The 12,000-nt window shown below is 43.9% G+C and overlaps 1 long non-coding RNA gene across 3 annotated transcripts; it reads left to right on the forward strand.

The window, feature by feature from the left end:
- The first annotated feature begins 9,346 nt into the window (after positions 1 to 9,346).
- LOC135397908 (uncharacterized) lies at positions 9,347 to 10,648 on the forward strand. Of its 3 annotated transcripts, none has more exons than XR_010423867.1 (3): positions 9,347 to 10,199; positions 10,302 to 10,415; positions 10,488 to 10,648. It is a non-coding gene; the product is annotated as an uncharacterized LOC135397908 (long non-coding RNA). The 3 variants fall into 3 exon arrangements; XR_010423869.1 differs by having other exon boundaries at positions 10,302 to 10,404; XR_010423868.1 differs by lacking the exon at positions 10,488 to 10,648 and having other exon boundaries at positions 9,347 to 9,881; positions 10,074 to 10,199; positions 10,302 to 10,472.
- The last annotated feature ends 1,352 nt before the right edge of the window (positions 10,649 to 12,000 follow it).

Here is a 12,000-nt window from a genome sequence, read left to right on the forward strand (position 1 = left end):
ATTTACAAGTCACGTGGCATGATGTATGCCATTCCAAAGTGCATTCCCTTTTTTCCCTCCTGTTAGTTATGTAGAATGTGTAACTGATCTCTGTATAATACCTGTTCTCAATATAACTTGATGCTGTTTATTTCCACATGTGTGTGCATAAGGAGTTTAGTCCCCTCCACAAAAATTTTCATGAATTGTGAAAATAAACAATTTTTCCTTTTGCTTATGTGCTGCTTCTCACGACCTCGTAATACACCGTTGTTGCAGGACACAGCGTCGACCGTGCACCTCCCACAATTCTCTAACTTCCTAAAGCCTTTGCTAGAAGGTAAAGAAATGACACCAAAGCAGCACAGACTCCAGAGCATTCAACTTCGGCACGAGCTGATCCGTTACCTAGAGTATGTAGAACATATTTTCATTTCACTTGTGCAGTGTAGTTGGACAAGGTAAGCTACATATACTTTTCCTCCTTACTGCAGCCAGCATAACCTAATCACATCTGGATCCATGGCAAAACTGCGCTGGGAGTATAATGCCGTAGGTGCTTCCTTGGCAAAGTCATATCCCTATATGCTCTGGGAAAATGCTCGAGAGGGAACCAAGACGTACAAAAAATGCAAAGAAGTTTGGGTGACTTGTGGCATATTTGCTCTCATGGAACACATAAATGGTGCTGTCAGCAAGAATGATTTGTCGTTTTGCAGTCGGTGTTCATCCATCGATTAACCACGTCGAGAAAGTAAAGGCGCTACAGGAAGCGACATGCGGACGTAGATACTGAGAACACCGGCCAGCAAGAAGTCGTGGCCCTATCAGTTAGTCTTGAAGCAGCAAGTGCAGAGCTCGAGGTAAGGGCACCGGAACAGTAGCAGCATTAACCGGCAGCTTAGCTGTCTAATAGGCCAGTTCCTACTTTGTAATGTGATGTCATATATATTTGCTGTTTTTTTTTTTTCTCTCTCTCATCAGGAACTGTCCGTGCCTGCAGGCCGCGATGTGGCATTAGCCAGGGTGCCAGAGCTTCTTTCCATCACGCTAGAAATTAGAAAACAGCACCCCCCTAATACCCTTCCAGGCTACTTCTTGGGGGAAGACATAGTAAGATGTCTTCTTGGCTTACATGCTATCTTGGTTACACATATGCCAGTGTACACATAAGGCATGACTTTTTCCGGCTGTATTTTCCTTCAGAATTCGGGTTCATTCGGCTGAAATTTTTGAAGTGAAGTTTTCACTTTCAGGAATGCCACGTCTAAGGATTAATTCCATAATATATTGTTGGCCAGCTTCCGCTGAAAGCTAGCCAATGATTAAAAACGCGAACAACCTTATGAATTGTTATTTAACCAGATCTCAAACGCACCTATTTTCCAACTTTTTTATTTTTTGTTCTTTCACTTATTTTCTTTTCCGGTCATTTTTTACAAAAGTTAGGGCTGCCCATTAGCACCAGGGACAACCTTGGCTTAACTTGGCAGTAAAATTGGGAGTTAATCCGAATGCCCCTAATTTTGGTCCAGGGGAAATATCGAATACATTCTGGTTTAAGAGGAAAATGTCATGCCCCATGTATACATTCCTGACCCCCCCCCCCCCCCCCGCCTAGCCACCTTGGTGGCCTGGTTGGTAGCGTGTCCGCCACCCGATCCCAGAACCCGGCAGAGAGCCTCTGTTTATTTAACATGCTCACATTCATGTGCTTCCACAATTTATTTATATTTTCATTTGCCCTTTCAGCTGACAGTGGAAGCTGCAGTTCGCTTCGGAGTGGTATTCGAGAAGGTGGAGAAAACATTGGGTCTCATAAAACTGGACTTCGCAGAGGTGACAGGGGAGGAGCCTACCTTTGCAGCTATTGATGGATACTGAAGGTCACGGCAGTACGATAACAGCTGGTCATGTAGGTGAGTTACGTTTGAGCTGTAGAGTAAGTTGTATTACAGTGTGTACTTCTTTCCATCCTAAGACATTCAACCCGGATGGGCAATTACCACCTGGACCTGCAGTTTTTTTCACGGAACCTGAGAAATGGTTGTATGGCGGCACCCGAGGGGACCCCACTTCATTATGCGTGCACATTGGAAAGACCCTCGTCCTGTGCCTTCTCATATACTACATTAAGGACTGGTCCTACCCACTTGCATACAGCCAGACGCTGCTGCTGATGCAAAAAGTAGTCGTGAATGATAACGTTCCCAAGGCATGCATGAATGGAAAATTGAAGGACCTTCTGAAGCGGCTTGCGAAGAAGGACATAATTTAAGTGCAGTACTGACACCCAGGTCAAGGAGTGGACATAATTTAAGCGCAATACCATCACCAAGTTCAAAGGGCAGATCAGTTCCTTTTTGTTTTTCATTCACAGGTACTGTAGACATAAGAATAAAAGCTTCTGTCGCACAGGTTCTGTACAGGTCTTAACATTGCTCAAGAGAAGAAGTGCAAGATCCAGTGGTGGCAGCGAGGAATAAAAACACGTCAAGGATTGCGCCATCGACGTTCTGAGCTGCGGCTGCTGTACCCCTGTTCGCCGTCATGATCATAAGTATAGTGCATTGAAAGGTTCCTGATGACATGCTTAGAAGTTTACTTCACCATTTTGTTCATGGAAAAAGACGGGGCATGCTAATATTCAGCAAACTTCTCAACATGTCACCACAAACCCTAAAATGCATTGCCTATGATCAAGAAGGTTAAAAGTTCTGAAGCAGACCCTGCTGGAATATCGGTGGCGCTACCCTTGGGTTTCGTAACCTTCCCTACCTATGTAGCATCGCAAATAACCTTTATTTAAGGGTTACCAGTCAGCCACGGCTCGAATGATGTATGGGTTACACTGTAACCAAACCTCATGGGTTACATGATAACTGCTAAAATAAAGGTAAAAAACTAGCACACTTTTTACTCTTATATAGGGGTTACTAGATTTAGAGTGTACGTGTCACAAAATAATCTACTCCGTGGATTCTATGTCTTTCTTAGCCCAATGATCCTAATTGGTTGCCGGAATCAGACCGTATATCGTTCGTGATGTGTGTTCTCAATTCAGACACGAACTTCCAACTAGCTTGGACCTTGTGGCTTTGTCAAACTCAGGTAATGAGACTTCTGTATCCGTTTGCTGTAAAAAGTTTAAAAGAAAACACACGCTAGTGCGGTGCGCGCGAAGAAAAGCTCAAAGAATTCTAATAACGCTGACATGCCTGCTTCTGCATATAGTCTTATGCCTTATTGACCGCTGAGGACAGAAATTAGTCGTTCGCAGTCTAAAACGATTGAAATAGGCAAAGTTACACAACCGATTCACATATTTTTGATTTTCATGACGCCCGCCACATACACTTTTGACTGGTTTCGATATCGGACGACTCATACAAAAAGTTCGCTTTCTCACCGCTACATGGCCACGCAAAGCGCCACCTTTAGTCTGTGCACGAGGCGTATAGGACACATGTACATAGAGGTTACTGTCTCCTACCCGCCACACAGAAGTAAAGGTCACAGAGCGCACATCTCAAAGCACCAAATACACAGGAATATACAACCAACAAGCATATATTTTTAATGCGTTAGCGTTAGGAGTGTCAAACTGGAAAAAGCTGAATGTAAGTGTGTGTGTATGTGTATGTGTGTGTGTGTGTGCGTGCATGAGATGGTGAAGCCCCAGCGAGGCAGAGGTATAAGTGGACACGTAGGGGGGATAAAGAAGGTAAATGTAAATGGAGGTAAATGATTTGAATTGAAGTAGTCGAGGGTAATTAAGAGTAAGAGGTAAGAGTAACTGAAGCTAATTAGAGGTAATTAAAGGCAATTAAAGCGAGAAAGTTGAGTTTAAAGGCAATGGATGTAAGACATATGTAATTAAGAGAGATTAAAGGAAACTAAAGATTACCGAAGGTAACTACAGGTTACCTGAGGTAATTAAATGTAATTAATGGTAATTAACGTCAATTAGAGGGAAATTGAGAGTAATTGAAGCAAGTAAATGTAATTAAAAGCAATTCAATGAAATTCAAAATTATCTCAGATAACATGCGCTTAGCTTCGGTAAGAACGGTAATTACAGGGTCATTGGAAGTAATTGAGGCTAATTAAAGGTTCATTAAATGGTGCATAATGTAAAACCCCGCCTAACTTCATCAGCTCGCTTGGTTCTTAAGCCACCTTTTGAAAGTATCGAACTGGAAGTCAAGTATAGATCGGAGGTGGACAACAGGAAGTCAGGTTAGATCGGAAGTGGTGAAGCGGAAGTCGAGTTGGACCGGAAGTGGATACCGGAACTCAAGTATAGACGGGAAATGGAGAACCGGAAATCAGGTTACGCCTGAAGTGGAGAAACGGAAGTCAAGTATAGACGGGAAGTAGACAACCAGAAGTCAAGTTAGACTGGAATTCAACGGGAATGTGGCCATTGTGGTTGCAATGTGCCAGTGCTATTGCAAATTTAATTGAGAGCAGAAAAAAGAAGTAAGATCACAATTAACAACAGACTCTAAACTTACTCAAGTGCAATACTAGTGTTTTCATGAACACTTTTTCACAATCACACATTAAAATGTATGTAACATATTTCAGGCATTCTAAAAACTTAGCATTCAAGTGGTGAAGTCATTTGTGCGACACAACATCAAGAAAACCTGACACCTCATGTACTGCTTGTACAACACTGAAAATACAACTTTAACTACATGTACATACATTATTTTTTACATTTTAATAAGAAAACACACTTCCCACCTTTTGTTTCACGCACCAGCAGGGTGTCTACCAAACTGCACAACCGGGAATTGCCAGGGAATTTTGATGCGAGTGCAAAAATCAGGGGATTTTCAGGGAATTCGCCAAAAAGCGGCCTGAGTCGGGAAAATTGCAGAAAGTGCAGCAAATCGTGAATGACGATCAGTTGTTGTGCGGCCACACTGCAGCAACGTTGCTGCGAGTAGCACTTCACCAATCCACAAGCTCAGAGGCAGAGAAGTAAGGCAACCTCAATAAAAGTTAATAAACGATATGTTTTATGAATAATATGTATAGAAACGTAGCAGCAGTTCCCTTTGGTTTTGGTCAGGGAATTTGCTTGAAATAGTCAGTAAAAACCTAGAAAACCCGGGAGTTTGGAGGCTGCACTTTGGTAGACACCCTGACCAGAAACATATAGCAGGTGTTATGAGCTTAATAGGACTACAACAAAAAATAAATATATGACTGTACAGTAGTACAAGTACCACTAGCTTAAAGGGGCGTTCCTGAACAGGTCACTCCGAGTGTTTGCTTAAATGAGTTTTTTTGTTATTTGCAGTGTCTGACGCAGCACCTCTTGTGGCATCCATGGGCGCCTTACGTCTAGATGGTAGCTTGCGCATATTGCGTGCTGCAACTGAATGCTTTGATTTCTGATATTTCAGTGACCAGTTCATGAACCTCAGATGCCATTTAAGCCTCCCGGATGTGATTATTCGAACAAATTATGGACTGACATTCTGTGGTGCAGAAAATGTCAGTACCTAACGTCAGTTTTGTGCACAGAAGTCTACAGACACTGCTGCGGTGCGCAATGACACTAATGAGATCCGCAAAAGTTGCTTCCATTCTCTGAACCAGAGCAAAGCAGGCCGCAGAAGGTATGGTAATGTCACCAAATACTTCACCAGGTAGGTTGTTGGCCGATAACATTGCCAGAAACTGATGTGAACCAGGTAGCACCTCTGTGTCCTCGGGTTTTAGGAACCTCTCACAAACACAGTTGTCCAACCTGTGAGCAAGAAAGTCCTTGACGATGCAGCCAAATTTATAATACACAACATTCTCTGCAACAATGTCAGTACTGTCACCATAGTTGTCATCTGTCCCATGCATGGCATCCTGCAGCCCACTATGGCCATCTGCGCACTCTTGTGCGTTCTCTCTCATGGAAGGAGATTCTTCGGGAGACGTGGCAACCCAGGCTCTGTTAGCAGCAGTGAAGTGTCGTGTTCACAGTTTCCCTCTCTCGACTGTCTCATTTGTTTGGAAATCCAGATATGCTTGAGTCACGCAGTAAACTGGAATACATTGGGATTTTCGTTGCATCCATTTTGCTGGCGAATTATTCCGAATAGGTTCTCCAGAGCATCTTGCTGAAGTCGCCTTGTGAGAAGATGTGGAAAGGAAAAATCCTTGTGCAGGTCTTCCCATAACAAAAGGACCCCTCTGATTGTGATTTGTCAACCTTTGATTGTGTGCGGTTGCCGTGTGGTTTCAAACTGCCAGTTTGCAAGCCACGGCATAGAGTCCTCAAGGAAACGACGGTGTCCTGAATTTTCTGGAAGGGCATAGCGTAGTTTTTGGTCTTTTTTGGTGACAGATGAAGTGTTGAGGCTGTCGAAGAGCCGGCCAACTTTCTCGAGGAAGTCGGCTGTGGACTTTTCTGTCGACGGAATATCATTTACAGACATGAGGACGAGAATGGCCACTGACACGGTTGCACTCATCACCTCAGCTGCCCACTTCACCTTCATGTCACCGAAGGGAAATTTGTATACATGTTTGTCTGTGATTTTTTGTGCCAGACGAGGACGTGGCTCATGTGTACTCGTATGAAGTCCAACAATGTATGACCAGTCAATACTCTTCCCCTTATCAGCAGCTGGTGACTTCGAAGGTTATTTCTTTTGCACTTCAGCAGATGCGGAGTGTCAATTAGAAAATGTTTTGTCCCTTCAGTGAGAAATACGGTCGCTCTGGCGTGATGTCTAGTCTAGCTGATACAGAAACATTGGCTGCACCCTTATCGCAGATTCCAGCTTTTACCCAGATATCTACTTCCTGCACTTTTGTGATTAATTCACCCAGGAGATTCTGAATAGTCACTGCTCCTGTTGCATTCTCTGAAACTGCATAAGCCACTGGATGTTTCCAGGGTTTTGTTATCCCTGACAGAACAATTAACAGTGCAGTATTGGCAATACGAGGGGTCCTTTCAGTGCCGCTGTCTGCAAAGCCACACACAGTGTCCCTCTTGGCGTCGTACTGAAGTATTTGGGAGATCGACATCTCATCAAATAATAAGGAGCATGCTCTGTCACATTGAGCCCAGTTCTCTGTCGCTCTTGCAACTGTCTGCATTACACCAGGTATAATGCCAGGCCTCATCGGTATTTTTGACAGACATCTCCTGATGGACCTGACGGAGGGCATTTGCATGACGCATGAGATCGGTAAGCTTTTGGACCATGAAAGTACAACTTTAGGGTAAGCCTTTTCATTTCCTCTGTCCATCTGCGTCCCTGTCTTTTCACTGGCAGCAAGTCTACTTGTGCAGATAATATCTGATGAAGGTCAGGTGAAATAAATCGCTTGAGAACTCGCAGTGCATCTTGTTTGCTGAAAGTTTTGCGACGCTCTTGAGATTTAAGCTTATCCAATGCCTTGCTGTACCTGGTCACCTTCTCCTGCAGCCGTGCAATACGTCGTTGTGCCCTAGGCGAAAAAGCACGCCGGCTAGGTTGTGTGCGTTTCAGTCCATGTTACCCTGAAAACAATACATACTTTCATAAGGACTTCAGTTCGGAATAAAATATGTAAGGCGATTGAGGGCTGCTGTTTGTTAGGGTGAGGTGCGCAACTGAACAACATGTCTGACATGCGAATAAATGTGCTGACAGCTTGTGCCAAGAAATGAGAAAGCATCAGTGTTCTTGTATCTTGACTGCTTTATTACATCAACAGGTGAACCTCGATGAAAGCAGAAAAAGCTCCAGCAAGTTGTTTGAAAAAGTAGACTGCGGAGCATTTTTATCAAACAAGGCCACTCGTCCTTTTTCTTAAACGTAGCATGTAAACATGTAATAACGTAACATGTTAAAAACAAAGCATATACCTGTGAGTGTTTTGGACGCGCTTGGTACCGGTATGGAAGGCATGGGAGGGCTGATTTCCGCATATAATTGGCGGGAACAACAGAAAATGGTGGGCAAAATAGGTTACAAGAAGGGGAGTGTGATTCTAATTGACACTAATAAAAAAGAATCTGGGAGGAAGCTTCGATGACAGCGTCATCATTAACATAACGAAACAATTTCGAAATAATACGTATATTTGTGAACAATACATTTGTGTACATGGAACATGTTCAAAATGAAGTATGTTTCCTTACTTGTGCTTTCGATCACTTCTTGCAGGAAAAGTGATGGCGGCTCATTGTTGGTATCTGTGAATGACACTAGCTTGAGCATACTGAACTTCATACTGTACGGTAAAAGGGTAACATCGCTATTTCTTTAATTGTGAGGAGCTATATGCTCTACCCTTACCAGTAATATCCTCTGACTGAAGTGGGAACTCGTACTCCATGTGAATAGCTGGAAGTAAGGAAGCAAAATTTGTGAGACTTGTCCCTAGGGCTCCACATGCTTCAGGGAGCAAATTTTTATACGTACAATTGCCTTAAAGGTCAGATATGCCGATTTTGAAGTGCCGCAGAATTGAGCGATACTCGCGCTGTGTGTTCGTTAGCGAAGACTGAATATGTGTGCGAAATATCTTGGTCCAACTGTTCGCAGTTTTTTAGAAAACATTTTTTTTTTAGTTCTCAAGCCCGCCCGTGAGACCGTCGGCAAACCCTGCGCACTGGCGCACCGACGTCACTGCACTCGGTTTATCTGTCTTTGGCTTCGCATGAACTCTTGGCTTGGCCGTTTGGCTTCTTTCGTTTCGTCCTCTGTGCATCGTACATAAGCGAACAGCTGTTATGTTATTGCTAAGCCGGAAACAACGCATGTGAATATTTTTTTGGCACGGCGTCGTTTGGCGAGTGCACGTCCTTGTTCTGACCTTGCCTTTTATGGGCTGGAGCGATATGATACGTGATATGCCACGGCGAAGTTGTCGAAGATGCGACGGTGCTACGCTGTTAGAACAATTCATCGGAGCATTCAAGTGTTACCTATTATAAGCTGCCAAAAGATCAAGCAGGGCGAAGCTCTTGACTGACAGTGGTGCCTGCTAATTTCCACTGCAAGGATTTCGTCCACGAATGTTATCATAGGTTACGCGCGACGAAACGAAACGTGGCACGAAATCGTCTGATGAAAACCTGAGGTGCCCGACGCACAATATTTTGAACGTGCCACGGAGGATCAAGGCAAAAAACGAGAGCAACAAAGGTAAGTCGGGGTTCAGATATAAAAAAAAGCAAGCTTAATGAATCGATTGTGCAGCTGTGCTACTGCGCTTACTCTGATATAGCCACGATTAACAACACAATAGTATTGATAATCTAATTTCTGGATTATCACAGGTGCACGCTGAAGGCGGAAATGAAGCATGATCTGGCTTGCATCTGGTGCATGAAGAAATTGCTGACACGTTACCCACAGAACCAGTAACCGCCCCTGGACAGCCGACAAGGGTCCGAGCATCCGCAGCCTAAAGTGAACATCGATTGAACGCCTCCTGGACGCGTTAGATGGGATGCTCCAATGTGTATACGTCAGCAGACGTCCCACGTATGTTACCCTGTGGACACCGTGCGCACCCCATCCGCAGTGTGTCCACAAAGAGCCGTTTCAGCATCCCTTTTCGCCCTTCACACTCCAACTCGTTCTTCTCTCCCGGTCTGTCGTCTGACTGCGTCGCCGCCTAGAGCAGAAATCTGCGCAGAAGGCTTATTTTTTCCGCAACGCGCAGAAGAGAGAGTCACGTGATGCCATAGCCTGTTGTGCGGATGATTTCAAACGCCGCTGGAGACGCTGGAGAAACATGGCGGCGTCTGGAATGGCTCGGAGTAATACGGTAATTTTCAACGCGAACAGCACCAGTACAACTTGAATTTTGTGAAGAGTTAGGAGCATATGCCTTGTACGTAACGGATTCTCCATCGGGGGCCAATGTCTATGACCCAAATGCAGGTAAACGGCCGTGGTGCCTTTGTTTCCTAGCGCTCGCGTTTAAGACTCATTTGTTCTTCAAGTCGCTTTAGCCCACTGGCTAGTGAAAAAAAAATGCAATCGATCCTAGCTGAGCTTGTAATATAGGCATATTAGCATTGCGTGCTACTTTTATTTTGTGGTTCATTCACTGTGTTCTTGATGTTCTTTCAGGCATAAAGGGCTATACCGCTTAGCATCGGTCATTCATTGCTGCGTGCGTCTCAGCGTCTCACAGAGAGTGTGGAGTGTTTTCTCTATGAGCAGTCTTGGAATTATTTACTGTCTTATGCGTTACAGGTAAGAATGTTAGGTAAACGAGAAGTACGGCCAAACGCTGATATGCGTATGTGCCATAGGCAGAGACCAATGATGCCTGATTATGTCTGTTGTTTTTATCAGTGTGCCTCGGTGGCAGAACTTGGCCAATGAGTTACAGAGGCCGGAAGACACAGAAAGGAACAATATCAAGACACCGGTAGCCATTCACAAGACGTGAAGGAGCGTGAGGATACAGTTGCGTCGGTTTCATGCAAGATGCCAACTAATTATACGGCGAGTAACATGGATGTTTTTTTTCTTTTCTAGATAACGTGGTGATATGGTGATCACGATCTGTATGAACTGGAATGATCTGGATATGGCACCTTGTCACGTGTTTTCATTATTTGTACTGCTTATGTGCCGGCAGGCATGTACGAATGCACATGTAAATAAAGTCCACATAGAAATAAAGTATTTTGGTTGCACACTCGCGTCCTTCTGTTCATCTCATGATTAAAATTGCGATATTTCCATAGCCGCGCGATACCTATAGGGCCGAGATAGAGATCCTCCACAGGTCCCTCGAAGATCCGCATCGGCGGTCCTACGACGTCCATTTCGCATAATTTTCTCTTGATTAGCACGGTAGTACAGGCGTAGTTAAAACGTAATCGGGAGCAAATGTGTACGTTCGTGAGACGTACCCAACATCCACAACCCGACGTTCGCTGGATGTTGACGGGCGGTTAATGGTTCTGTGGGATAGTTGCAGTCTACCTCCACCAACAGGTATGACAATGTGATGTTATAATTTGAGTATTCACCTATGTTCAACTTTTCATGTGCGCTCGCATGCAGACATCTTGGCACCACTTTTAAATCTGCCCTCAAAGTTACAACCTGTGCTTTCAGGGTGGAGAAAAAAGGTCGCCATTCCGATATCTGCTGCTATCTGCTGCTATCTCCCAGTTCAAGCACTTTTGCTGTCTGGACACTGGTTCCTGTGCATGGGGTGTTCCAAGCTTCACTGTCTGATATAGAAGGTACGTCACATTAGTTCAGTTAATTTGTCTTTTGCACATTTTTGTTACTGTTAGCTGGATTACTGTTGGACATACAATCCTTTCTGACACGCCGAAGCTGATGTCGCCTCTGATAACGTTTTAGAATTTTCAGTGTCATCAACGTCCATTGGGGAAGGTGCCTTTACTATCAGTGAATCTTTAATTGAAGAATAGCCCAGAATTCATGTTAACACTGTATACTCTTATTCATTCACTGTCTGTGTTCTGAGAGCTAAGAAAAATGGAAACTATTTATTTGGTCACAACTTCGCACTGGATGTGGTACTGGATTGACATGTAAGCTAAAATACCTGGATTCTACAATAATTGTGTTGAACTTGGTGCATTACCGTGGGCAATGCCACATTCATTACATTTTTAGTGGGTCCGGTGCACAAATACTGTGAGCATTCTGCATACATACATACTGTTCGATAGGCAAAAATACCTGAGCAGTGCTGTGTAGTCTTTTTACCCAAAGTCCATACTCTTACTGCAAAGTTACAGTACGTAGAACAGCTATGTGCAGGTATGGTGCGATAGAGATTCACAACAGAAAGAAGACTGTTGAGGGCATCTAAATTATAATGAGACGAGACTTTCGTGCACAAGGCTGCCCTTGTTAATGTCTAACATGAAGTTTGTAATGTAGAGAGCGAGGGTTGGTACAGACATAAAAATAATTATACAATCATATATAATAAAATAAAAAAGGGGTACAACTCCCCCCTCAACTCAACTCGACAACTCAATAACTCTACTCGTTCTCTACC

This window comes from Ornithodoros turicata, chromosome 6 (genome assembly GCF_037126465.1).
Source record: "Ornithodoros turicata isolate Travis chromosome 6, ASM3712646v1, whole genome shotgun sequence".
NCBI classification, from domain to species: Eukaryota; Metazoa; Arthropoda; class Arachnida; order Ixodida; family Argasidae; genus Ornithodoros; species Ornithodoros turicata.